The sequence below is a fragment of the Trichosurus vulpecula genome, chromosome 9, assembly GCF_011100635.1.
Source record: "Trichosurus vulpecula isolate mTriVul1 chromosome 9, mTriVul1.pri, whole genome shotgun sequence".
In the NCBI taxonomy this organism is placed as follows: Eukaryota; Metazoa; Chordata; class Mammalia; order Diprotodontia; family Phalangeridae; genus Trichosurus; species Trichosurus vulpecula.
In genome coordinates this window covers 182,306,573-182,332,399 of record NC_050581.1, presented here as the reverse complement: position 1 = coordinate 182,332,399, position 25,827 = coordinate 182,306,573, and the positions used below count along the sequence as shown (strand labels likewise).

At 42.6% G+C, this 25,827-nt stretch overlaps 1 pseudogene; it reads right to left on the bottom strand.

The window, feature by feature from the left end:
* Positions 1-348: 348 nt before the first annotated feature.
* LOC118832308 overlaps positions 349-25,827 on the bottom strand; it is a 121,207-nt pseudogene continuing 95,728 nt past the window's right edge.

Sequence of the window (25,827 nt, the reverse complement as noted above, 5' to 3'; positions counted from 1 at the left end):
ATCATATACGTCCCAAATAGAACACATTATTTCCGCCAAAGCCTTCCCCATCATCCCCACTTTGCTATTACTGTCATTACCATTTCCAAGCTTAGCCTAGGGGTCAGTCTTGTTTTCACTTAACCCACACATCTAACCTACTATTGAATCTTGGCCTTTTTGTTCTTACAACATCTCTCATATACATCCTCTTCACCCTACTATGAAGATGCCACCCTGGTACCAGCTCTCATCACTTCACTCCAACATTATTGCAATACCTTTTTTTTTTTACTTTTAGGGGCAGGGGGGTTTATAGGACGAAAGATACAGGTGGAAGGAATAGCAGGCATCCCCTTTGGCAGGAGCTCAGCAGGCCAGCACAAGGAGCTCATAGAGTGGGAGCATGTTGCCCAGGCCTGTGAACTGAGGGGTCAGGTCTACGTCCTCTGGCTTCTCCACTGGGGACAGCCTGAAATGCTGGAGGATGGTGGTGAAGAAGAGAAAGCTCTCCATTCAGGCCAGGCCAGCCCCAGGCACATGGACTTCCCTGGAGCAAGGAGCATGAAGGCCTTGTTTGCCCCTTTCTCATCCAAAAACATGATTGGATCAAAACATTCTGGGTCCTTGAACTGAATCAAGTCTAGGTGTACAGAGACCAAGAGTGGGATGACATGGGTGCCCTTGGACAGGAAGCAACCATGAAAATGGATGCCCCAAGTGATGGCTTGGGGCAGGACCATGGGTAAGATGTTGATGAGTCTCTGGATCTCATGCAGGCCTGTGCTGGTGTAGAGCAGGTTGTCTTTGTCATCCAGGTCAGGGGCCCAGTCCTGACCCACCACATGGTCTGTCTCTTCTTGGGCTTTTTTTTTGTCACTTCAGGATACTTCAGCAAGATTAGCAGCCCATAGGGAAGGGTGGTACTTGTGGTCTCGGTGCCCCCTGGAGAATACATTGTGGGTTGTCATCACTAGTACATTCTTGGAGAAGTGACTACAGGCATCCCTCTTTTCCTTGTCTATCTGATGTAGGAAATAGTCAATGAAGTCCTGTAGCCCTCCTGGCTTCCTACTCTTCCGGTATTTCCAGATCTGATTATAAATGAAGGCCCAAAGCAACTCAAAGTTATGGAAAATTCATTGATGGGGAGCAGAAACCCAGTCCATAACAGAAGGGAACATGTTGTATATCTGGCCCCACTGGGAACTCATGAGCTTGAAATTGTCATTCGGGAAATCCAGCAGTGTTTTTAAATCAAGGTCACCATCGTTGTCCAAATACTGCCACACAAGTGACATTGGACACAGCATTGCATAGGGGCTAGAGGGGATTAAATGGAGCCTCAAGGCTGTGGCTGAGTTTTCAAGCCCTTTCTAACCAGTCTTCCTGACTCAAGTCTCTCCTCACTCAGCTCTGCCAAGGGACCTTCCTAAAATACAAGTCTGCAGCTCCCTATTGCCACCAGCATCAAATGTTACTACAAACAAAATAACAACAAAAAATATCCTTCTTGTTAAAAAATAAACTTTACTTAGCAGCCTCAGCACCCTTAAAAATTGATATCTGTTGTTTTTATATCACCTTCATTTTCTAATAAATTGCTCCCCCTTCTGCCACTCACAAAGCCATCTTTCATAATAAAAAATAAAAAGAAAGAAAAACGGGAGAGTAAAGCCAGTTTATGCAACAGCCTAGTTCAAGGATGTATGCATTGTTCCACACTCGCAATTCCCCACCACTGCAAAGAAGAGAGGGAGTCCACATCACTTTTTCAAGGTGAAATTAGTCATTGTGATTACATGGTATTCATTTTCTGTATTCTATTGTTGTCCTTTTCGTTTACGTTATTGTAGTCACTGACCCCTTGGTATAGTGGAGTGAATGACCCAGGAGTAAGGGAGACGAGTTTAAATCCTGTCTCAGGCATTTATTAACTCTGTGACCCTGGCAAAGTCACTTAATCTCATTCAGCCTTAGGTCTCCTCACCTGTAAAATGGGGATACTAAAAGCACCTAGCTATCAGGATGAACGTGAAAGCAAACCTTAAAGCTCTAAATGCTGGCTATCACTGTGGGGGTTATTGTGATTAAACTGTGTTCCTGGTTCTGCATACTCCCCTTTGGAAGAATCCCCAAGATTCTCCCTATTTGTTCACATGTGCATCTCACCTGCCTCAGCTGGGTCTGAGCGCGAGCACTGCTTAGACACTATTCCTACAAGCTCATGTCCCGTTTTGGGGTTTATTCCCCTTATCTACTCTTGCTTCCATCTTATCTACATATCTTTTAACTTCCAAGTTGGGGATTTTTTCCCTGAGCATTCACATTAAACTCTTCAGATAACTCCCATTTTCCCCACTCATCAGAATTGCAAAGGTGATTTTTTGAGCCTATAGAGGAGACTTTACATTTATCCTAAGGAAATGCCATCTTATTAGCTTTGACCCAGAGTTTTAGACTATCAGCATCTGAATCCAACGAGAAGGCTTAGAGTGAGTGCATATCTCCCTTTCTCCTTTCTTTAACTTTTAAACACTGGGCTGTATTTTTTCATTTTGTCTGTAACCCACTGAAATGTGTAATTCAGTTTAAAAGCCAGGTCCAGCAGGCATGATTCACGCCTGTCACATAGGATAAAATTGATCCCAATCCCACAGTTTGGCTCCATCAATTTTACATTTATATTGAGTCTTGCAGTTTACAAAGCACATTCACACCTATTAACTCATTTTATCCTGAAATCCATCATTTATAAGGTGCCCATTTGTGAGCATTAGTTTTCAAGAAGTCCTGGGGTCAAGTTAATACACATCTGGCCCTAGAATCAGGAGACCTCATTTGGAGTCCCAGCTCTTACATTTATTAACCTCTGCGCCTCAGTTTCCTCATCTGTAAAATGAGACATTGAGACTAGATGGTCTCAAAGGTCTTGTCCCACTTTCAATCTGTGGTCCTTCGATTTATGTTTTATCTATCTGTCAGGGTAGATGAGCTGAAGCTCAGCCAGGCAGTCAATAAACATTTATTAAGTGCCTTCTATGGGCCAGGCACTATGCTAAGCACTGGCGATATAAAGATAGGTAAAAGCTAAGCCTCTGCTCTCAAGAAGTGCACAATCTAATGGGAGACAACATGGAAACAAGCACGTACAAACAACCTATAGACAAAAAAAATCAGAGAATATTAACAGAGGGAAGGCATAACAGCTTTCAGAGCAACCAGGAAAGGCTTCTGGTAGAAGGTGGGATTTTAGCAGGTGCTTGAAAACAGCCAGGGAGGCCGGGAGGCAGAGCTGAGGAGCGAGAGGAGTCTAGGCAGGGGAATAGACAGGGCTTTTTAACCTTGAAGGGCTATACATATATGACTTGTTATGGACAATTTAAAAAATGAGAGTAATAGAGCACATTTATCTTTAAAGAGTACTCTTTTTGCAATTTAAATTTGTAATAGTAATTTTTTAGTCAAAAACTTGCACAGTAAGTAGTATGCCAGCCACGCAATGCAGCCTTACCACACATGGCAGTGACAGTTGGGTGCTAGCACCTTTGTTCTCTTCCTCGGGTAGGTTATAGCCAGTCGTGGTTTTCCTATTAATAATCATGGAAGGCAAAAGCAGTGTGCCAGCAAGCCAAGGGGGTCAACTTGGGCCTCCACCACCCAATTACTAGCTATGTGACTAGGGGCAACAAACTTAACCTCTCAGAGCCTCAGGCAAATTTCTAAAACTACAAATAGAGAACAGGAAACTAATTTGGATAGGCAGGAGTTACTTCATGTCAGAGCCTTGAAATCAAAGATATAGCACCCCAGCCCCATCAAAAAAAAAATACCCAGAGTAGCTCTGAGTCCAGTAATAGTCTATTAGGAAGGCCAAGGGTCAGAGGGGGACTATGTGGGAGCAGTCTATAGGACCTGTGGTGGGCAGATCAATAAAAAGAAGGAAAAGAACATCAGGGAGACATTTTTCAGAAGAAGACATAAATAAACCAGGTAACTTTGTTACTACGGTGTTCTAATTAATAAGTACATATAATATGAATTATATATTTTATGTTTATAAAATAGGATACATACAATCATTATATTTTTAATATATAATATATACATGTATTATATACCTGTTGTAGTTGGGGCAGCTAGGTGGCTCTGCGGATAGGGTGCTGAGTTGAGAGTCAGGAAGACCTGAGTCCAAATTCAGCCTCAGACACTTACTAGCTGTGTGAACCTGGGAAAAGTTACTTAACCCTGTTTACATCAGTTTCTTCATCTGAAAATATACATATATAAATATATGTACATATATAATATACTATATATACAGATAAAATACAAACATATATGGAGAATATATAAATATACTGAAGAATGAAATGGCAAACCACTCCAGTATCTTTGCCAAGAAAACCCCAAATGGGATCACAAAGAGTTTCACACAATTGAAATGACTCAACAACATTTCTTTGCTTTAAGAAAAAGAGTGGATTATGTTTGTTGAATTGAATTATGTTTAATTGATAGTGCTTAATGTGTGATGATTCTAAGGAAATTTGCAATAGAAGAGTGGGTAAGAATTGTTAAGCCAAAGGAATGAACCTGTAACTGTGGGATTTCAGTAGATCACTGGGTCTGATGGAGAGGTCAGGGGTCAATGAATCTAACCCCTTCATTTTAAAGAATAAGGAAAGTGAGATGTAGAGGCCCAATGGCCCAGCCAAAATCCCATGGGTATAAGTGGAGGAGAAGAGCGTGGGTCTCAGGTCCTCTAACTCTAAACACACTCTTTCCCCCAGGGTGGGGGCAGGCGATGTAGGACCCCCTGAGTGATACCGGTTTAAACCACAGCCAGACAAGAAGCTGAAAAGGCAGTCAATGACTCTACCTGTGTGTTCACATCTGTCCTTAAGAACTAGGGAAGGAAATAACCTCCCACGTAGGCCCCACATCAGTCTCATAGACTGTTTTGACAAATCCCTAGGCTCTCTGAAGCTGCACTGCACCCCCCCCTTCCCATCCTTAGCAACACCTCCTAACCATCTGCACCTCCTGCCTCCGTTGTTCCCAGCAGGACGCTATGAGAACACAAGGATCTGTCTGCAGTAAACATCCTTCAGAGTCCCCCGACAAACACAGATTCCTGTGAAAATCGAGACACAGACATCCATCCATCCCGCTGGCACAATATCACCAAACTATGATTTACCAGGAATCTTAAACTCCTAGGGAGCTGACTGAGTCACTGAGACCTAGCGACTTGCCCAAGGTCATTCAGCTGCTGGCAAAACTTGGGTCTTCCTGAATACAAATCCTAGTTCAGCACAAATTGCGTCAACAGCCCTAGCTCCCATAACATTGGTAAAAGGAATAAAAATTGCTGAGAGAGCCAAAGACTGCAAGGTACTTTGCAATGAAATTCCAGCTGGGACATCAAGAAAGGCTTCCCAGAAAAGGTGACATTTTAGCTGAAGGAAGGTCAGAAGATCTCTAGACAGAGGTCATCATGATGGCTGTCTTCAATTACACAAAGGCCATCATATGAAAGACAGGCCAGACTTCTTCTCTTTGGACCCAAAGGGAAGAGCTAGGAGCAATGAAGGGGAGTTGTCATGGGATAAATTTAGGCTTGATAGTGGAAAAAGCTTTCTAACAATTACCACCCATGGTAATTTTTCTAACAAAAGCCACCCATGAGTACAACAGGCTGTCAGAGGAGGGAGCAGGTTTCCCTTCACTGAGGGACTTCAAGCAAACCCTAGAAGCCCATGTGCCAGAGCTACTCTAGGGAGAATCACTGTTGAATGAAATAAAAAAAATGAACAAAACAACTGTAGATTGAATGAATGGAATAAAAATAAACAAAATGATTGTAGAATTAATGAATTAAATAGAAAATTAACAAAGCAACCGTGAAATGATTGAATAAAAGCATGTATTAAGCTGGACTAAACCTCTGAAGTCCCTTCCAGTTCTGAGTGATTCTGATCCAGTCCAAATTCCTTATTTTATCAATGGCAGAAGAGAAAGGGGAGATCATTTGCTTACAAATCTCTCCTCCATTTCCCCTTTCCTGATTTATTTTAGGTCTTGGGCAGAAAGGCAAATGATGACTTCCTTTTAAAAAATAAGAAAATTATAAAAGGGCCAAGGCTGCTAGGTGATGCCCTAGTACACAGAGCATTGGGCCTCGAATCAAGAAGACTCCTCTTTCTGAGTTCGAATCCAGCCCCAGACACTTACTGGCTGTGTGACCCTGGGCAAGTCACTTACCCTTGTTCACCTCTGTTTCCTCATCTATAAAATGAGCAGGAGAAGGAAATGACGAATCACTCTGGTATCTTTGCCAAGAAAACCCCATAAAGAATCACAAATAACTGAGAAACAACTAGACAACAATCAATTGAAGGGCCACATACATCTTATACATACAAAATTTTTCTCGTGTTGTCTCCTCCATAAGAATGTGAACTCCACAATAGAAGGAAACTTCCCTACACATATGCCTTTCTTTGTATTCACAGAACTCAGCACAGTGCCTGGCACAAAGTAAATCCTTAATAAAAATTTGTTTGACTCACTAAGGATAATGAATTCCTAGATAATGAAGAGGAAACCGCATCTACCAATGCAAGCTAGCGTCATCCCTGCAACTTACAGTATTAAATCATTGCCAAAACCACACAGAGATTAAGGCTAGACTTGAATCCAGGTCTTTGGGGCTCAAAGGCTGTCCTTGTTTCTAATATAGAAATTGCTATATGCTTCCTTTGATTCCTTCCTTCCAATGCTTCCTTTTCAAAGGAAGGGCTACGTGTCATCAATATCCATACTACATACCTTTAAAAACCAGGGATTTGAGTCAAGTGTCTCCTAGATTATATCCATTGGAAAAAAAGCTCAGAGTTTATGGCAAGAATGGTGAAATATTCTTCATTTGTATAGCAGGCCATCTTTTCTTCTAAGTACTCAGGACCTCATCTTTGGGAGAGAATGGGTATCTCCATGATTGGCGAAATCTGTGAATGATGGTCTGTGGAAAGATGAAGACTCCTCTTTTGCTACTCACTGGTCTGAGATTTTACCTGTCTTTTCGTTTTTTAATCTCCTAACAGGCACAAGACACCATGCTACTCCTGAAGATGCAGAACCAGATACAACATGGGCTCTGCCCTCAGTGAGCTTTTGGTCTAATGAGGAAGAAGGGAGAAATTACACAAGTAACTGTGATAGAGGAGTAAGAGATGTACAAAGAGGAGTTCCAAGCAAAGTATTCAGAGAAATATAAGGAGGGGAGCAATCCTATCCACTTTGGGGGAAGGAAGAGAGGGGAGAATCTGGGAAGGTTTCACAGAGATTCTTCATCTGAACTGAAAGGAGAGATTGCAACAGATGAAGGCCATTTTCAGGCAGAGGAGACATGAGCAAAAGTACAGAGAAAGAAGCGGACATAGAAAGGGCAAATGGAGAGCGACTCACTTTGTCTGGAACGTACAGCGGATGATGTGAAGAAATGTATTACGGCTGGAAAGGCGGGCTGAAGCCAGACTGGCCGGCCTCAATCACCAGAGTCAGGAGTCTATTCTTTATGTGGTAGGCAGTTGAAAGCCATAGAAAGTTTTGGATTAGAAGAGTATCTAGAGACTCCTGGCTCTGCACAGCCTTCCCTCTGAATTAAATCCACTCCACTCACAAGTCATGGATGGCATCCACCTTCTCGAAGTCATGGTCTTCCTCAAGGATGAAGGACAAACAATATCATCAGGATATTAAACAGCAGCGGGGAGAACAGGAAAGGATGAGAGGCAGGGAGGCGAGTTAGGAGGCTAGAAGAGATACAGAGATGAATGGAATGACTAGATAAATAGAGAGAGGAAGAGGGGAGGGAAACAAGCTTTTATTAAGTACCTATTGTATACCAGTCACTGTGCTAAGCACTTTACCAATATGTCTCATTTGATTGTCACAATGACCCTGTGAGATAGGTACAATTATTATCCTCATTTTTCAGTTGAGGAAATTGAGGCAGATATAGGCTAAGTAATTTGACCAGGGTCACACAGCTAGTATCTGAGGCCGGATTTGAACTCAGGGCTTCCTGACTCTAGGTCAGTGCTCTATCCACTACACTGCCTAGCTACCTAGATAGATAGATACATTGATACATAGATAGACAGATAGACAGGATGGATGGATGGATAATAGATAGACAGACAGATAGATAGATAGATAGATAGATAGATAGATAGATAGATAGATAGATAGATATAGATGATGAATGGATGGATACAGAAAGATAGATATAGATGGATAGATAGACAGATATAGATGATAGATTGATGGATAGATGGATGGATAGAGACTGACAAATAGATAAATATGATAGAAAAGGATGGATAGGTAGATAGATAGAAAGACAAACAGATATAAATGATGGACTGATGGATAGATAGATAAATATATGATGGATAGACAGAGACAGATATAGATGATGGATAGATGGATACAGACAGATAGATGTAGATGGCTGGCTGGATGGAGAGATAGACAGATGTAGATGATAGACAGACGGATGGATGGATACAGACAGATATAGGTGATAGATGATGGATGGATGGATGGATAGATAGATAGACAGACAGACAGAGACAGAGGACTTTTAAAAGATATACTATGTGCAGTGCATGAGGCACTGAAAATAGAAATAAAAAAGATGACAGTTGCTGCCTTGAAAGGGCTTACATTTCATAGCAGAAGAGAGTACATATGGGAGGGCTGGGAAGAGGGAAGAAGGTGCTATTCAGGCCACACAGTGGCGATGCCAGGAGATCATGGGAGGTCTGCTTCTAGGCAAGCAGAATGTCAGGACACCCTACAGAGACAGGAGATCCAAGGATGGTATCCAAGGTTGAGATGGGAAAGGGGGTGGAGATGAGGAGGATTGTCTGAATGTAAGTAAAACAGTGAAGAGGCCTGACTCCAGCTAAGGATGGATGAAAACTCCTCTATCAGAGCTGAGGAACACTGGCAAAGTCCAACTTTGCAGAGTGTCAGCAAGGGACAAAACAAGGCTCTGCATGGCAGTAGAGAGGAGGGGACGGATGAAAGGGACATAGGATTTGATAACTGACTGAATATGAGCAGGGAGGGAGAAGAGAGGAAAGAATCCAAGATATTCCAAGTTCTGAGATCAAGCCTGGGAGGACGTAAGTACCATCAATGAATATGAAGGACAGAGAGAAGAGGCGGGTTTGGGTAAAAAGATGCTGAGTTGTTATCCATTAGGGCTCTGCCCCTTGGCAACTATTTTATAAATTCCCGTCCTCCAATCATATGTAAACTCCTTGGCGGTGTGGACTGTTCCATCTCTGTGTATTCCCCGTGCTTCACACGTAGTAAGTGCATTATAAATGCCTGTTGGATTGAACTGAACTTTGAGACGGGAGGTTAGGGGTGGCAATATTGACTCAAGGGTCATCTGAATAGTGATAATTGAACCATGGGAGTACCATGACTAAGGAGAGAGGAAGGTGCCCAGTACATGACATTCTATCCTTTTTTAAAAATTTAATTTTAATTTTTTCAATTCACAAAAATTTTCTTTCTCTTCATCCTGTTTGAGGAAAAAAGAAAAAAATGCTTGTAAAACTATGCATGGTCTAGCAAAACCAGTTATTACATTGGCCACACCCCTAAAACATGAGACCATTATCTCACTGGGTAGAATTCTATCATTGGTCCTCTGGAATCATGATTGGTCATTGTAGCGATCACAGTGGGTTATTGAGGCAGCTGGGTGGTACAGTGAATAGAGCATTATACCTGGAGTAAGGCAGAGCTGAGTGCAAATTCAGCTCCAAACGCTAAGCTGTGCGAATCTGGGCAAGTCACTTAACTTGCCTCAGTTTCCTCACCTGTAAAATGGGAACAGTAACAGCACCCATCTCCTAGGGCTGTTGTGAGGATAAAATGAGAAATTGGTAAAGTGCTTTGCATAGCTTAACATTCTATATTAATGCTAGGGGCATCATCATTGTTTGTTTGGTGTATCTTTCGTATTTAATTATCTGCACAGGCATTCTTTTCCATGCAGAGGACACAGACTTTTTTATTTTTATACACCCACTGCTTGGCACATAATAGGCATTTGCTAAGTGCTTATTAAACAAATGATCCTAAAGCACTGGTCATGAGCCGGTGCTAATCATGGAGAACAGAGGTTCATCCCCCTGGCCCGGATGCCCTCAGTGGCGGTGGCCTCAGTCACCCTTAAAATCTAGGCCTGACTCCTACCCTCCACCCCAATCCTTGCTTCTCAGTTCCGGAACCAGAATCAAATCATCTCAGTCACTGCCTGCAGAGAGTGTGTGTCCAGTGGCTTTCTCACTATCCCTTTAACTGTCCAAATCCATCCCTTTGTGGCTAGCACTCCTCACCAGGTGTCATCTCCCTCATTAGCCCTCTGAGCGCAGGCACTCTCTTCACTTCTGTATTTGCATCCCCAGAGATTAGCCATTAATAAATGGTTTTCCATTCACTTTCATTCACTCAAGTTCATCATAGGTGCTCTTGGAGGAGGGAAGTGAAGAACCCAAAATATAGGTTGGTTTCCTATATACAGGTAATATAAAGGAAAGGGGGAAGAGAAAGGGGAGAGGGAGGAGAAGGAAAGAGGAGGGGAAGAGAGGGGAGAAGAAAGGAAGAAGAGGAAGGTTAAGAGGGAAGGGAAAAGGAAGGGAAGAGAAGGGAAAAGAGAAGGGGGAGAGAAATGCCATTCAGAATCAGAAGTACATACATGGTATACTCATCATTGTGGGCCTGGTGCTGGCCTCCAGATATAATTGAACCATGATGAACACAATACAAGTGCCCCACCACACAATCCAAGAGTTTATCACACACAAGACAGCCAGGGAGACTTCCCCTACACCCCCTACACTGTCACCTTCTGGTTAAGTAGGAAGGCTTGATCCCAATGAGCAGGGCAAAAGCAATCCTGAGAAGTCAAAAGGAGCAACCTTTAAACATCAAACGTGCAAAAAACAGACTTAGCTGCTAAATGTCCCTTTGCGGCTTGGTCTAGTCTTTCTAAAAACAATTATTTGTGTTTCATCTTTTCTTCAAGTATTAAAAAACTTGAAATGCGACTTCTAATCCACTTTCCATGTGAATGAAATGTGGATTCTCGCCTTCCATCTGTGACTTCTTCTCACAAACTTCATTTAAAATTGTTTCCCTTCCCTCTTCTCCAGATAAATCTTCTACATCTGTTGGTGTTTTCTATTGCGCTACTCCCAACATGTCCCCAATTATCTCTCTTGATTTGGGGTCTAACATGCCCATGTCTTACCAGTTTACAAATGCCGTGTTCCACTGAGCATTAACAGGCAGCAGAGGAGGAAGGGGGAAGAGGGGTAATTCACAGAGCACAAGAAACGCTTTCCTGATTCCTCCCCTCCCCCAATGATATGGTTTAATATTAATACAATACGTGGCTAATGATTTACAAATGAATGGCTTTTTCACAGAAAGGATAGAGGAAAAAAGTAATAAGCTGGTTCTCTACCTGGGAACGTGAAAACACTTTCATTTATTTAAGAGACGTTATTTCAATTGGCATGTTTTCTGGTCTAAACAAAAAAGGAAAGATTCAAGTTTGGGGAAAAAAATCTAAAAGAAGTTTGTATTCTAACGTATTCAATCAAAATGTTTTCACCAAAAAAAAAGAATAAAAAAACCACCTCATTTCAGGCCTGTGAACACTTCCAAGCCCACTCTGGTACAATAAAGCCCCAAATTATTATAGTTTTATAGTTGAAAACAGTTCAAGAAAGAAAGATTTTTTTTAAAAAGAAAGATTTAAATGTTTGTGATTTTTTGTTGCTGTTACCTACTTTCTCTAATGGATACAAAGGTACTATACATAAAGATTCACTGAATGCTTTGCTGTGTGGATAATCTTCAAATTACCCAGCATGTAGGAGGTATATAGCACTAGGTTCTGAATGCAGTTTTTTAAAAAATTGAACAATAAACCACTCAACTCTAAAAAAAATGGTTTAGAGTGGCTTCAAATCATTTTATTACTTGCAATTTGGCTGACATATATCTTTTCTTCAATATTAAAAGGGTGAATACAAACTGTTGTCATGAATATTTTGGTACAGGTGGGACCCTTTCTTTCTACTGTTGATGTCCCTTGGTTACATGCCCAGCAATGTAACTCTGGGTCCATGCTATGTAGACTTTCATTATTTTCTCAAATTATTCCGAATTACTTTCCACATTTATTAATCAAAGCCATCACTCTACCAACAAGGTATGAATTAGTATGCCTGTTTTTCCACAGTCCCTCCAACACTGACTTTCCCATCTTTGCTGGTCACTTAGTGATTTGAAGCAATCTTTCTTTGGGACTGCTTGTTTTCATCCCATCCTCCATTATTGAGGGAAAGAAATCTTCGTAGAGTAGATACTCACTTTCTTTATCACTATCAGCAATTATCGTCCAACTCCCCACTCCCAGACCACTGTTCGTGCTTTCCACTCAGCCCTTAGAGCCATTATCTGGAGAAGAAACTCCTACAGAGAAGTGATCAGCTATTCCCACCAACTCTCAACCAGCTGCCATCCACAAGGCAAGCATGCCAGCCTAGCAGTAGGACTCTCTGAGGGAGACACAGGAGGCAGGATGTGCTAAGCAAGAGAAACCAACACTGCCATCTTGATTGCCATGTCTCCTCAGACCCTGATGCAAACAGCCCAAGACCCTGAACCCAAGAACATTAAGAATAGAGATGCTCTGCCCTCAGTCATCATCCTGGGATACCACCCCTGTGGAGAGGCATCCTGGCATCTCTGCCTGCCTAGAAAGGAAATTCTTGCCACCAAAGTCCTTGGCACTATCCAATGGTTCAACATCATAAAATAATATTATTTTTATCAGTGTTAATGGCATTAAAGAAGAGGTATCACCACCTGCTTTTCCATTTCACCCTAGGGACCATGGCACCTTTCCATTTGACTTGCAGCTGAAACCTTCCATTAGAGTTGTCTCTCCCATTAGAACATAAGCTCCTTGAGGGCAGTGCCTGTCTTGTTATCTTATTGGTACCCTCAGCACTTAACAAATGTTTTATTCATTCATTCGTTCATGTGACTGTTGACACTTTTCATCCAGTTCAACCCTTTTATTCCATGATAGAGGAAACAAAATCAGTCAGTCAGTCAGTCAGGAGTCAGTCAAAGAGTATTTAATAATGACCTACTATGGGCCAGGCCCTGTGCTGAGTGCTGAGGATACAGAGAAAGTAAAAGTCAGCCACTGCCCTCAAGGAATTTATAGTCTAATAAGAGAGACAACATGCGTGATACACAAACAAGATGTACATACAGGGAAAGTTACAGATCATCAACAGGGATAAGGGTACTTGCAGAAGGTGGGATATTAGCTAAGACTTGAAGGAACAAGGAAGATTAAGTTACTTAGCCAGGGTCACACAGGAAATAAGAAATAGAGTCCAGAAAGAATCCAGATGGATTCAGTCAAAGGGCCACACTTGAGGACCTAGAGGGCCACATGTGGCCCCAAGGCTGCAGATTTTCTGTGCCTGAACTAGGTGCGGATACAGCAGATAGAGTACCGTACTTGAAGTGAGCAAGACCCAAGCCCTCTAACACATACTGGTTACATGACTCTGGGCAAATTCCTCAATTTCTTCATCTGTAAAGTGGAGAATAGATCCTCGCTTCGAAACGTGTTCTGAGGATAAGATGAGACAACCAAAGTAACAGCACTTGGCAAACCTTAAAGGGCTATATAAAGGTCCGCTATTGTCATTGCTACCCAGAATCTCACAGCACAGGTCTTGACTCTGAATCTAGCGCTACTCAGAGGAAACTGACGAATGCCCTCAAGCAGGCGGGTGCTGGAGCCAGCTCCAATCCCCCAGAAAGAGTCAAATTCAGTCAAATCAGGGCTTGATTTGTTTTGTCGATGGTTGAGATTTAAGCAAGAGGAAATGTTAATGGTGCTGATTAAACTTAGAAAGGTGTGTTGTGTTCATGTTTCCCCTAGAGCTTATTGTTAAACATTTGCCAGCACACTCAGAAAACCAGGCTGGGATAGTGCCCCTTGGATGTGTTCCAGAACACAAGAACTGAATATGAGAAGCTCTTCTTGACTTGAGAGAATTGAAGAATTATTTTGTCTTTCAAAATAGTCAGTTTTCCCCAAGCTACCAAAGCCTGCATTCATTCCACAATCTGAGCCAGCTCATCTCAGGTCTCTCTGCACCTGTGTCTGTCTGAGTACCAAAGGAAGCATTCAAAATCACAACCAAGACATCAGTTTAAGCCTCTTTACTCTGTTGAGTTCTGACCACTTAACTACTTGGGATTTTAAGAGACTTTTCTAGATGGAACGGAATAATACACTTGACATGTTATGGTAAGAAAAACACATCTTGGGGTTGGGAGAAGGGGGAGAAACAAGCTAGTTTAAAACAAAACTGTATCTTGGGAAATTGAAGGTTATCCAGGACAAGTTTTTCTTCCTTTCTAATACATGTTCTACTTGAAAATCACTCAAAAGATTTTCTTGGGTACGTTTAAGCATCAACTCTTTACATAACTCCTATTTTTAAAAACTATATTTTCACTTGAGAAGAAAACCACATATTGTCCAGCTGTGACCTGTACAGATTCCAAGGTCCACACATGTGGAAGTGAATGGTCCTGTACGCAGCATTATTCTCTGAGCATCTTTCTAATTCTGCCTCCCACCTCACAATAACTGTGACTAAGCAAGGTCTTTGAAGGCTTCCAGATTGATCTTGGAAATCTCAGAACATATCTGCCTCCCTGGGAATTTCTTGAGACCAACTGTGTGTTCCCTGACTGTGGAATCTGATCAGCATCACCCCGCTAACACTGGGGCGGGGAGAGGCAAGCATCCAGACCTGCTTGCCCCATGAGGAAATGGCTGCCAACATTAAACTTTGATCTTGTTGAATTGAGAAAATGAAAAGATGACTTCTGATATCCAAACAACAAAAAAAAATGCTTGTTTTCGAGGCTGGCTTTTGTTCTGGTCAGTGAAGCCTGAAATAATAAGCATGTCCCGCTTTGTAACTGTATTGTGCAGGAATGAATACAAAAGGATGAGAATTTTTCAGGGTGTTTTAGATGAGGAGTGAATGGGTCAGGTCTTCCTGCTACATGAGCTGCTCTCCAGCAGTAAGTCAGGCACTTAGCAATCCCACACCATGAAGACACCATTAGCAAATGCAACTTTCCTTCCTTTAAAATTGCAAAAGAATATCCGGGGGACAGAAAGCTGCAAGATGAAGGCCATGGAGATTATGAAAAGGAGCACTGGTTTGAGAGAGGAAGGCTGAGTCTGAACCACACTTCAAATCTCATGATTTAATCAGGGTCCATCAATTGCTTCTTGGAAAAAATGAAAATGTAATAACCACTCCACACAGATCTCAGAAGGATAATGAGAAGCTAATTAGGAACAAAAGGACCATTTAGAGAGGTGGATAGAGCACTGGGCCTGGAGTCAGGAACACTCATCTTTCTAAGCTTAAATCTGGCCTCAGTCACTTACTAGCTGTGTGACCCTGGGCAAGTCACTTAACCCTGTTTACCTCAGTTTACTCTTCTATAAAATGTGCTGGAGAAGGAAATGTAAAATCACTCCAGTATCTTTGCCAAGAAATCCCTAAAAGTGGTCAAGGAGAGTCAGACGTCACTGAAAACACAAGTAATTAACAAACATATATATTAATGAAACACTCTCCTTGGTTTCCTTTAAGACTTAGCTCAAGTTCTGGAGACCTTTCCAGGTCCCCCAAAGCTGCTAATTCCTCTAAGGTTACCCACCATCTCTTCTGTATTGAGTTGACCTTGTATGTTCTGATTGATACATGGGATCTCCCTTGTTAGAATATAAGCTTCTTGAGGGCAGGCACTAGCTTTGCCTTTCTTTGTATCCCTAGTACCTAGCAAATAAACAGTAAGCACTTAATAAATGCTTATTGATTGTGTTCTAGGCACTGAAAATATAAAAATAAAAGTGAAAGCATTCCTGCCTTCAAGGAGATTACAGTCTTCTCCATATACAGGAATATACAAAATAAATACGAAGCAATGGGGGAGGAGAGAAAGCAGGGAGCAGCCCTCCCAGCTAAGCCTAGAAGGAAATCAAGGAATCCTAGAACAGAGGCCAGAGAAGATGGGCTGCGACCTGCACTGTGGGAGAGAGTGTTCAGATCAGAGAGCAGAACTCTCCAGGAGGACTGTGGAGAGATGAATGCTCCCACAGTCAATGCTGCCTTCCTCCTTTCCTATTCTTTCATCACCCTAGCACTCCATCAGAGGCAGCTAGTTGGCACAGTTGAGAGAATGCTGGGCCTGGAGTCAGAATGGCCTGAGTTTGAATTTGGTCTCAGACTCTGTGTGACCCTGGCCGAGTCACTTAGCCTCTGCTTGCCTCGGTCTCCTTATCTGTAAAGTGGGGATCATATAGCACCTACCTCCCAGGGTGGTTGTGAGGATCAAATGAGGTAATATTTTTAAGTGCTTGGAACACAGTAGGGCCTTAATAAATGTTAATTTTCCCTCCTGTCTAGTTGCTCCAAAGGAAACAAACCCCATTGCCTACTTCCTTCTGCCGGCCATCTTCATACCCTGCCAAGGCAATATACAATACCCCCCCTGCCCACACGCACACACACTATTCAACTTTAGGTCTGGAAACAATAACCAGACCTGCATTACCATTCCTAGAAAGCATTCCTCAATGGCTGTCCTGTGGTTCCCCATACCGGACTTCCCACTCTAAAACACCCTGCCCTGTCCACCAGTCTCCTGTTTGGGTTATCTTCCCTTATTAGTATATAAGCTCCTTGAGGGTAAGAGATATCTTGTTTTTTAATTTGTATCTCTAGTACTTATACTGCCTGGCACATAGCCAATTCTGAAGAGATGCTTTTTCATTCATGTGTTCATTTATTCATTCTTTCATTCCCAAAAAGAAAGGGATTGCTCGGTCCCAAACAAAGAAGGTTAGATCTCACTTTCCCCCCAGTTAGTTACACACACAGGCCTTTTTCATACTCCAAAACATTTCTCCCACTCCAGTACCACATGATCCTCTCGACCTAAAGGACTGGCCCCTGGGAAAATCTGCCAGCCTCAGACACAAGCATTTAGATCACCCTCACTCTCATCATGTTGTCGTTACCGCACTGTGGTTTCACTGACATAGGGCTTGAAACCGGCTCTTCCTCATCTCAAAGCTAGCTCTCTCTCCAGTGCAGCCCACTTAAAACAAGCCATACACCCTTTTAAAAGGCCATATACCTTTAAAGCAGAAAAGTAAGGTGTAAGCAAATGCAGAATAAGTATGAGGTTAAAACTCATTAGTACTGCCTGCTTTGCAGGGGTCAGGAAGAAAGCTGATGCTGGGATTCCACAGTAAGTCTCCTAGCCAGTGTGGATGACAGACTCACAGACTCTGGACTTGAGTCCAGTTTTCCCGGATCTCACAGCCATGCTATAGTCCCCCTGCCCAGTGTTGCCCTCTTTCAGAGGCTGACTCTGCCTGTAAGGGAGGGGTATTCCCCCATACTGGAAGAATTGAATCAGCAGGAAGCCTCACTGCAGCTAAAAGAGTTAATAGATAGCTCTGCCTGGTTGTCTCAGGCATAAACACAGCCAGCTAGGTAGCCCTAAAGTGGAACACCCAGTGATCTGTCTGGCATTTTAGTAAGTGAAGCCCCCTGGCAGCCTTGCTCTGGAGAAGAGTGTGGGTAGGTCTTTACCAAGCACAGCTGGCAGGCTTACAGCAGGGCAGCCCACACTTGGCTCTTGGCCAATGCCATTTGCTTTTAGTTTGTAAGAGTACAAAAAAAGAGTGGAACCCTTGTCCAGCCCAACTTTTTAAAGGCAATTTACTAAAAACCCGGAAAAACAACAAATGACAAATTCCATTTTCTGTGTTAAAAAAACAAAAGCATCAGCCATGGCTCAAGCGACATTATTTGCAGGTCCGCCGCCCAATAAGGGAAAGGGGTTTAAGTGCTGGGGCCTTGAAGAAACCACCTGATCCTGCTTCCCTACTTTCTGATGCATATAGTTTCAATTTCATTTTTTTAAGCTTTTGTTCATGGAGTGACCATGAACCCCGCATTTCCTACTTTGAGAGGACAATTCTCAGCTATCCTCCCAAGGGCTAATTATACAACTTGTACATTTTCCAAGCTCTAAGGTCTCCTTCCTTCTGTTTCTTGTTTCTTGGGTCATTTCACCGATTATTGGTGCCTCTGCCAGAAGTGGACTGGGGGAAGGAAAAAGGTTAACTAAGTCAATTTGGGGACTCATTAGTAGCTCTGAGGAGTCTTGGCTGAAAGGCCTTGGAGAATGAAACGTGGAGATAACCAGGGAATAGTGAGGATGAATCCAGAAGCCTAGCAAATCCCTGTACCAATAATGTCAGGAGTGTTAAAAACTCAGGGAGCAGAGGCTGAAGAAGAAACTGGGGGACAACAGAAAGAGTGCTTGTAATTATGTTAGAGCAATAAGCAAGATCCCAAAAAGGTGGAGGAATGCAGCCTAAGGAGGCTGGCCAACAATAACAGGTAACCAAGAGAAGGCAGAACTGTAGTGGGGCGGGTGGGGGTGGGGCAGGGCAACGGGAATGGAAACCCACTGAGGGCAGGAATTGTTCCACTTTTGTCATTCGGTGTTGTTGTTGTAGTTGTTGGACTGTTTTCAGTCACATCTGACTCTTCTTGACCCCTTCTTGGCAAAGATACTGGAGTGGATTGCCCTTTCCTTCTTCAGTTCATTTCACAGGTGAGGAAACTGAGGCAAACGGGGTGAAGTGACTTGCCCAGGGTCACACAGCTAGTGAGTGTCTGAGGCCACATCTGAACTCATGTCCTCCTGACTCCAGGCCTGGCACTCCTTCTATTGCACCACGGTACCTGGCACACAGTAACGACTTAATGAATGCTTGTTGATTGATTGATTGACTGGTGAAGTCCTTATTTTGCTGCTATTTTCTCTGCCAAAAAGGAAAACATTTATACTGGAAAGGACAGAACAAAAATACTTAGTGGGTAGCTAATTCCCAGCGTAAGCAAGGACAGAGAGCAGATGAATTACAATCCAGGCAACTGAAAGAACTCGAAGACGGGCCACTGTCCACGGCCTTTGAGAGTTTGGAGGAGAGGTAACACAGGTGTAGAGAAGCACCAATGGCTTCCCAAAAAAGAGAAGATCCTTTCAAAAGCATCTTATCCTCCAATTCAAAAAAGGGTAAGTGAATAGAATCTGCAAACAATAGGCCAGTGAGAATGGCCTTAAATCTCCAGGGAAAAATTCTAAAATACATCATTTTAAGTCAAGCCAAATCCACAAACATTTACTAAGCACCTACTAAGTGCCAGGCACTGTGATAAGCAGCCGGAGATACAAAAGAAGGCAAAAGACAGTGCCTGCCCTCAGGGAGCTCACCGTCTGACAGGAGATAGCATGCCAATAATGAAGTATAAACAAGATAGACCCAGGATACGTCGGAGATCATCACCAAGGGAAGGCATGAGCATTATGAGGGACCAAGAAGGGCTTCTTGCAGAAGGTGCAATTTTACCTGAGACTTGAAGGAAGTCAGGAGGCAGAGATGAGGAGGGACAGCCTTCTGGGCACCAGAGGACAGGGTGAAAAAAACAAGGAGGTGACTATCCCTGGATGGCAGAGCACATAAATGTAAGAAGACTGGAAAGGTAGAAGGGGCCTTGCTTCATCAACGCTATAAAGGGGGCATCAGACCAGATGCTCTCCAAGGTCCCGGATGGATAGATGAAGGATGTTGATGATGAGGCCAGATCCAAATCTGTCATTTCATCTCTGTAAGGAACTTCTAGCAGAGAAACTCTTTCTTTTATAATTTGGGTCTTTTTAGAAAGTATCTCTGAAGGATTCAACACCTCCCCCAGGGTTATCTAGGCAAGGTATGTCAGAGGAAACATCTGAGCCCACCTTCCCGCCTCCAAGGTTGACCCCATCCAGGAATATATTCTGCCTCACTGACCCTAGTGTGGGCAAAGCTGAGAAAAGGAGATAGCATTATAATTATTACAATGATTTTCCTCAATGTTTCTTTACCTGACATAGTTGACTAATCCTTAATCAATGACTCTTCAGAAGAGGGTAAGCTGTTAGAATTAAGACTTTGGACTTAAATACTGCTTTTTCCTGAAAAGAGACAACTAGAACATATTTCTAGGAAAGGCAAGGAAGAAGAAGGACTCTCCGGACAAACAGCTGCTTCTACACGCAGGAAGAACGAGGATAATGAGACATACCAGAACAAAAAACACACCACTAAAAACCACAAAACTAACTTGAATCAACAAAAAGCAGAATAAAGGCGAGGGCTAATGCAATGAAGATCTTAAACTCATTACAGACCCGAATTTAAATCTGATTGCGAATTTATCTTGTATTGTTTTTTATTTGGTGGCTCACAGTGATGCTGGAGGTAGGAGGAATAACTTAATTTAGGGAGTAATTTGGGGCAACCATTCCTATCTTCTCTGATAATGGGAGAAAGGGAAAATAATGAGAAGGGGGAGCATGAGCATGGAGGCCCAGAGTAGGATCAGTTTTCCAAAGAAAAACAAGGATTTAATCACATCACTGATACACAGGAGGGTCTGGTTTTAGGACGAGATGGTTAGATGATGCCACTCTCTCAGTAATGGAGCTGGTCGGTAATTAGTTTAGACTCTGGAGGCTGGGATCATTAAAAAGATGATGACTGGACACTTGCCACCATCAAGATAATGTTTCTTAATAAAATTAGCTCGGTTCAATTGTATAATTTGGCTCCTGCCTATGGTTAGCCACCAAATAGCTTTTGGGATACTTGGGACACCAATACTAAAAACAACAGCGTTGAATGATCCACAAAATGGCAAGTGTAAGTGAGATAAAAGCCACGTGTTCCAGGAGCCTTTCCATCTGAACTTCATTGAAGATAAGGTGAAAAGGACAAGGAATGCAGCAGTAAGGTCTGGGGGTTCTATGCAATTCTCCTTGAATGCTGCTAGTACAGAACCCTGCCCTTCCTTTGGGTCCAGTGCTTTCATTGGTGTAGGCAACTCGAGGGGAGGAAATGCCTTCTTTTCTATAAAGACAGACTCTGCAGTTCGTGGTTTTAGAGCAGGCTTGCATGGATAGACTTCAAGGTGTTGCTGAATTTGGATGAGAAGACCATTCTAATCTTTATTTCAATATAAGCAGTTTCCTTTGTAATTCTATGTATTTCACCTTTTGCACTATTCTGAGAAGGGGTCCACTGGTTTCACCAAACTGCTAACAGGACCCACGAACCAACGAAGCTTAAGAACTTCCATCTAAAGGAAACTGAGGAATTCTGGGACTTACCCAGGATCACACAGACAGTATGTGTCAGGAGGCAGGATTTGAACCCAGGTCTGCCTGCCTCCTGCCTCCACATTGTCTCTGCACCTCAGTGTCTTTAGCATTTGAGATGAATGAATGAATGAATGAATGAATACTACTTTAAGGTTCACAAAGTGCTTGAAATGCTTTATCATGTTTGACTCTCCCAGCCATCCTGTGAGTGGATCTATAGGAATTATTCTCCTCATTTTAGAGACTAGGAAAACCAAGGCTCAAAGGAGTTCCATGGTCACTCAGCTTCTAAGTAAGAAAGGAGGAATTTGAACCCAAGCCTTGCTCATTCCCTGCCTGCATTCTACCCACTAAGCCCTCTGTATTAGGTCAGTCATAGGAGTGACCACAGCAAGATGTCAAGGCCAGAGTTGTGTCTTTTTTTTTTCCAGAGGAGGAGATCAGGAACCTGAGCCCAGGAAGCAGGGATTGGGAAATACACCCTCAGAGGGAATTCTGTTCCTTTTAAATTTCTTAAACTACAAGTGTTAACAGCGGTGTGGTTGTATACTGTAGATTGCTATCTGCACATGCAGCTGTCTGGGACTGACAGGATCGATGAATAACCTCCAGACTTTTTCCAAGCGGGGAACACATGGAAACTACAACAGATGCTCTTGGTGTGGGGGGGTCTGCGGTCTGTGGTTGTGTGCGGTCCTCACCGGCTCCTGGGCCTGTGGGGGCAGCTCTCACACTGGGCAGTTCCATTCAGCCTAATTAAATTCAGAGACTACTATGCACAAGGCATAGGATCTGAGGATTTCAAGGTGAAATAAGACAAAGTCCCACCCCTCAAAGAGCTTAAAATCTGATTCTAATAAAAGGGAACAAGATTTCTAAACAAAATAGCTACAAGGCAATATGAAATATGCAGATAAAGAAGTCTGGACAGAGCTATGAGGCACAGAATCTCTAATCCAGCCCCTACATTTTGTAGGTAAGCAGGGTGAGGTGAGGTATCTCACCCAAATTCACACCGAGATTAAACCAGATCTTCTAATTCTTGACCTGCACCAGGCTCATCTTCAGTGGGAAGGGAAGAGAACAACCATTTATTGTGCCTATTCTATGTGCCGGCTACTGTACCAAGTGCTTTACAAATATCTGTAAAATTATATTTTACAAGTATTAGATCATCACAACAACCCTGGGAGGTAGATGCTATCATTATCCTCATTTTACAGATAAGGAAACTGAGGCAGCAGAACTGAAGTGACTTGTCACCAGTCCCAGAACTAGTAAATGACTGAGGTTGGATTTCAACTTGGGTCTTCCTGATTCCAGATCCAGACCTCTATCCTCTTCACCACCTAGCTGCTTCAATATACAGCTGAAAGACTGAAGATATAAAGAAGCATTAGACCTGAAGTTGGCCCCTGAAGAAAGTGGGTGGTCCCAATTCCAGCTGAGGACATTCAATAACATTTGATCACGCATCTCCTCCATGCAAAGCACTGTGCTAGGCACAAAGGGTATAAAGACTGAAGGTATCCTCAAGGAAGATAACGATTCTGAGTGGTGGGAATATTAGAGGCATGGGGCATGGCTTGCACAAATTCACAGAGAGCAGAAGGGGAATGCAAAGGTCTAAAAAGTTCTGCTATTCTAGCAGGGCTGAAGCAGAAAGGTCACAGAGGGGAGGGATGCGGAGTAGGGCAGGAAAGGCAGATTGGAGCAAGACCACTGAGAGGTTTAAACACCAAACTGAGAACCTTATATCTTATCCTAAAGACAAAGCAGCTGGAAGATCCCTGAGTAAGGAGGGGCACGGTCAACCTTTGCTTTGTCAAGATTTATTTTGATTTTAGCTTTAACAAATTTTTATTAGTATGTTGTCTTTCTATCACCTAGATTTGCTTCTTTGTCCTTCTACTCCTCACTCCCAGAGAGCCATCCCTTATAACAAAGGATATTTTTAAAAACTAGAAAGAAAAGAAAAAAATTGGCAAAACCCATCAAAACTTTCAAAAAAAAATCTTACACCATATGCCATATTCCACATCCACGGACTGCCCCCCAACTTCTGTAGATCATTTCAAAAGGCAACACTGTGAAAGGTGGATTGGAGAGAGAAGACTATGGAACCAGGGAATTCAATTAGGACAGGTCAGGAAAAAGGTGATGATACAAAAAGGCTTCCACACAGTAGTGAAAGTTCATTTGGATTTAGAAAACCTGGATATGCAATGGATATGTATGAAGAGCAGTGAGGAGATTAGGCAGGCTGAGGTGTGGAATAACTGAAGGGAAATCACAGGACACAAGACTAGGAAGTTAGATCAGAGCCAGACTGGGGAAAAGTGAATGGCAGCCCAAGAGTTAGGTCTGAATATGGGGGCCTCTGAGATCAAGAGCTCAAAGGGATCTCAGTTCAACTCTGTCATCTTACAGATGAGGAAATTCAGGGCCCATGGAGGTAAAGCCCATGGAGGTCCAGTTGGCAAGGGGCAGTCACTCACTTAAGGTTTGTCAGTAGGTGAATAAAAAATTATTAAGCACCTACTATGTGCCAAGAACTATGCTAAGTGCTGGGTTAAGGCTTTTAAACAAAGGAAATATGTGATGAAAATGTGTAAGGAAAATCAATAGAGATATAACAAAAATGGTTAACTATCAAAGAGGAAGAATATCCTGGCATCAAGTAACCCTGATAAAAGTCTGACATTCAAGAGACAAGATTAACTGTTGTTTTGTTGTGTCTGACTCTTTATGATCACATTTGGGGTTTTCTTAACAAAAATACTGGAGTGGTTTGCCATTTCCTTCTCCAGCTCATTTTACGTATGAGGAAACTGAGGCAAACAAGGTTAAGTGACTCGGTCAGGGTCATACAGCTAGTAAGTGTCTGAGCACAGATAGGAACTCACAAAGAGCAGTCTTCCTCACTGCAGGCTCGGTGCTCTATACACTGTGCCACCTAACTTCCTCAGAGGTCTGATACAAATATGTAAAATCAAGAGTCATTCCCCAACAGAACAGCAGCAGCTATGTGATGCAGTACATAGGGTGTTGGGCTTGGAGTCAGGAAGACCTGAGATCAAACCCAGCTGTGGGACTCTTGGCAAGTTAATCTCTCTACCCCCTCTCCCTCAGGCTTGTTGTGAGGACCAAGTGAGATCACACACTGAGTGCTTTGCACACCATAAAGTGCTATATAAATTCTAGCTAATAAGCAGTCAAAAAATATGGGCAAAAAGTTTTCAAAAGAAAAGAATTCAAACGATCACCCAGTATCTCTAAAAAGGCACCAATAATAAGACAAATGCAAACAACTCTGGGGTTTTGCATCATACCAGTGAAATCAGCAAAGATAATAATCAAATGAATCTGTGATCTCATCAATTTCCCTCCAACAATGCAGATCTCACCCCATCAACGGCTGCTCCTCAAGCCAAATTCTTGTCCACATCTTCTCAAAGTTCACCGCTTGGGGTCCACCCCAAGTGTTGAAGTCCTTCCTCACTGTAGCCCGGCATTACGAAGGGACCAGTGAGATACTCTGGCTGCCTGCCTGCCATCCCTCATTCTTGACACATGTGACCAGCCCATCTTCTCTTCCTAACATACAATTTCTTAATGACATCTTTTACTCCGCTTCTTCTTAGCCCCTCCCCCAATCTGGCCTGTACCATGCACCTCTAAGCATCTCCATGTGGCTGTCTTTCTTTTTGTATATTTATAGCTATGTCTAGGGACAGGGGCAGTTGTATTCTATGTCTTGCTCCCATGTGGTATTAATAATGTTGGAGATTTTTTCGGCATCTTTGATACCCTACCCTCCCTTCAGATATCCTCTATAACATCGATGTTCTCACAACTGCATCATCTCCAACACTGATCTCATCTATGTACATTTGATCCAATCTGACTGAGTTTCCCATTCTTTGTTCTCATTAGCATTTTCACTATCCCCCTCCAGAAGCATTTCTTGGACTGGGATGTTATAGTCTAAGTGATTCCACTATCTTTGAAGAACAAAAGTTTACTAAAAAAAATTTTTCTGCCAATCTTTTCCATTGTTCCTCTCTTTTTAGTGCTGCTTCCATCCTCCTCCTTGAATGACCTTGGGATGACTTTGCTTAGCTGTACACCCTGCCAAACTTTCTACTACTTTTCCTACTTCTTTCTGTTTATTAGATAATGCTGCTTATAATCATCCATCATCCCTCTTTTAAAGATTTTACAAATGAGTTCATACTCTAACCCAGTTTTGCCTTGGTTAGCCATTTGGAGAGTCAGATGTTTGCTGACTAAGGTGCTTCCTGGGATTTTTTGTTCCTCTTATCATGGCAATTGACATTTCAACTTCTAGGTACAATAATTGTAGGCAGTGTCAGTGTCGTTTTGGATTTCTATTCCCAT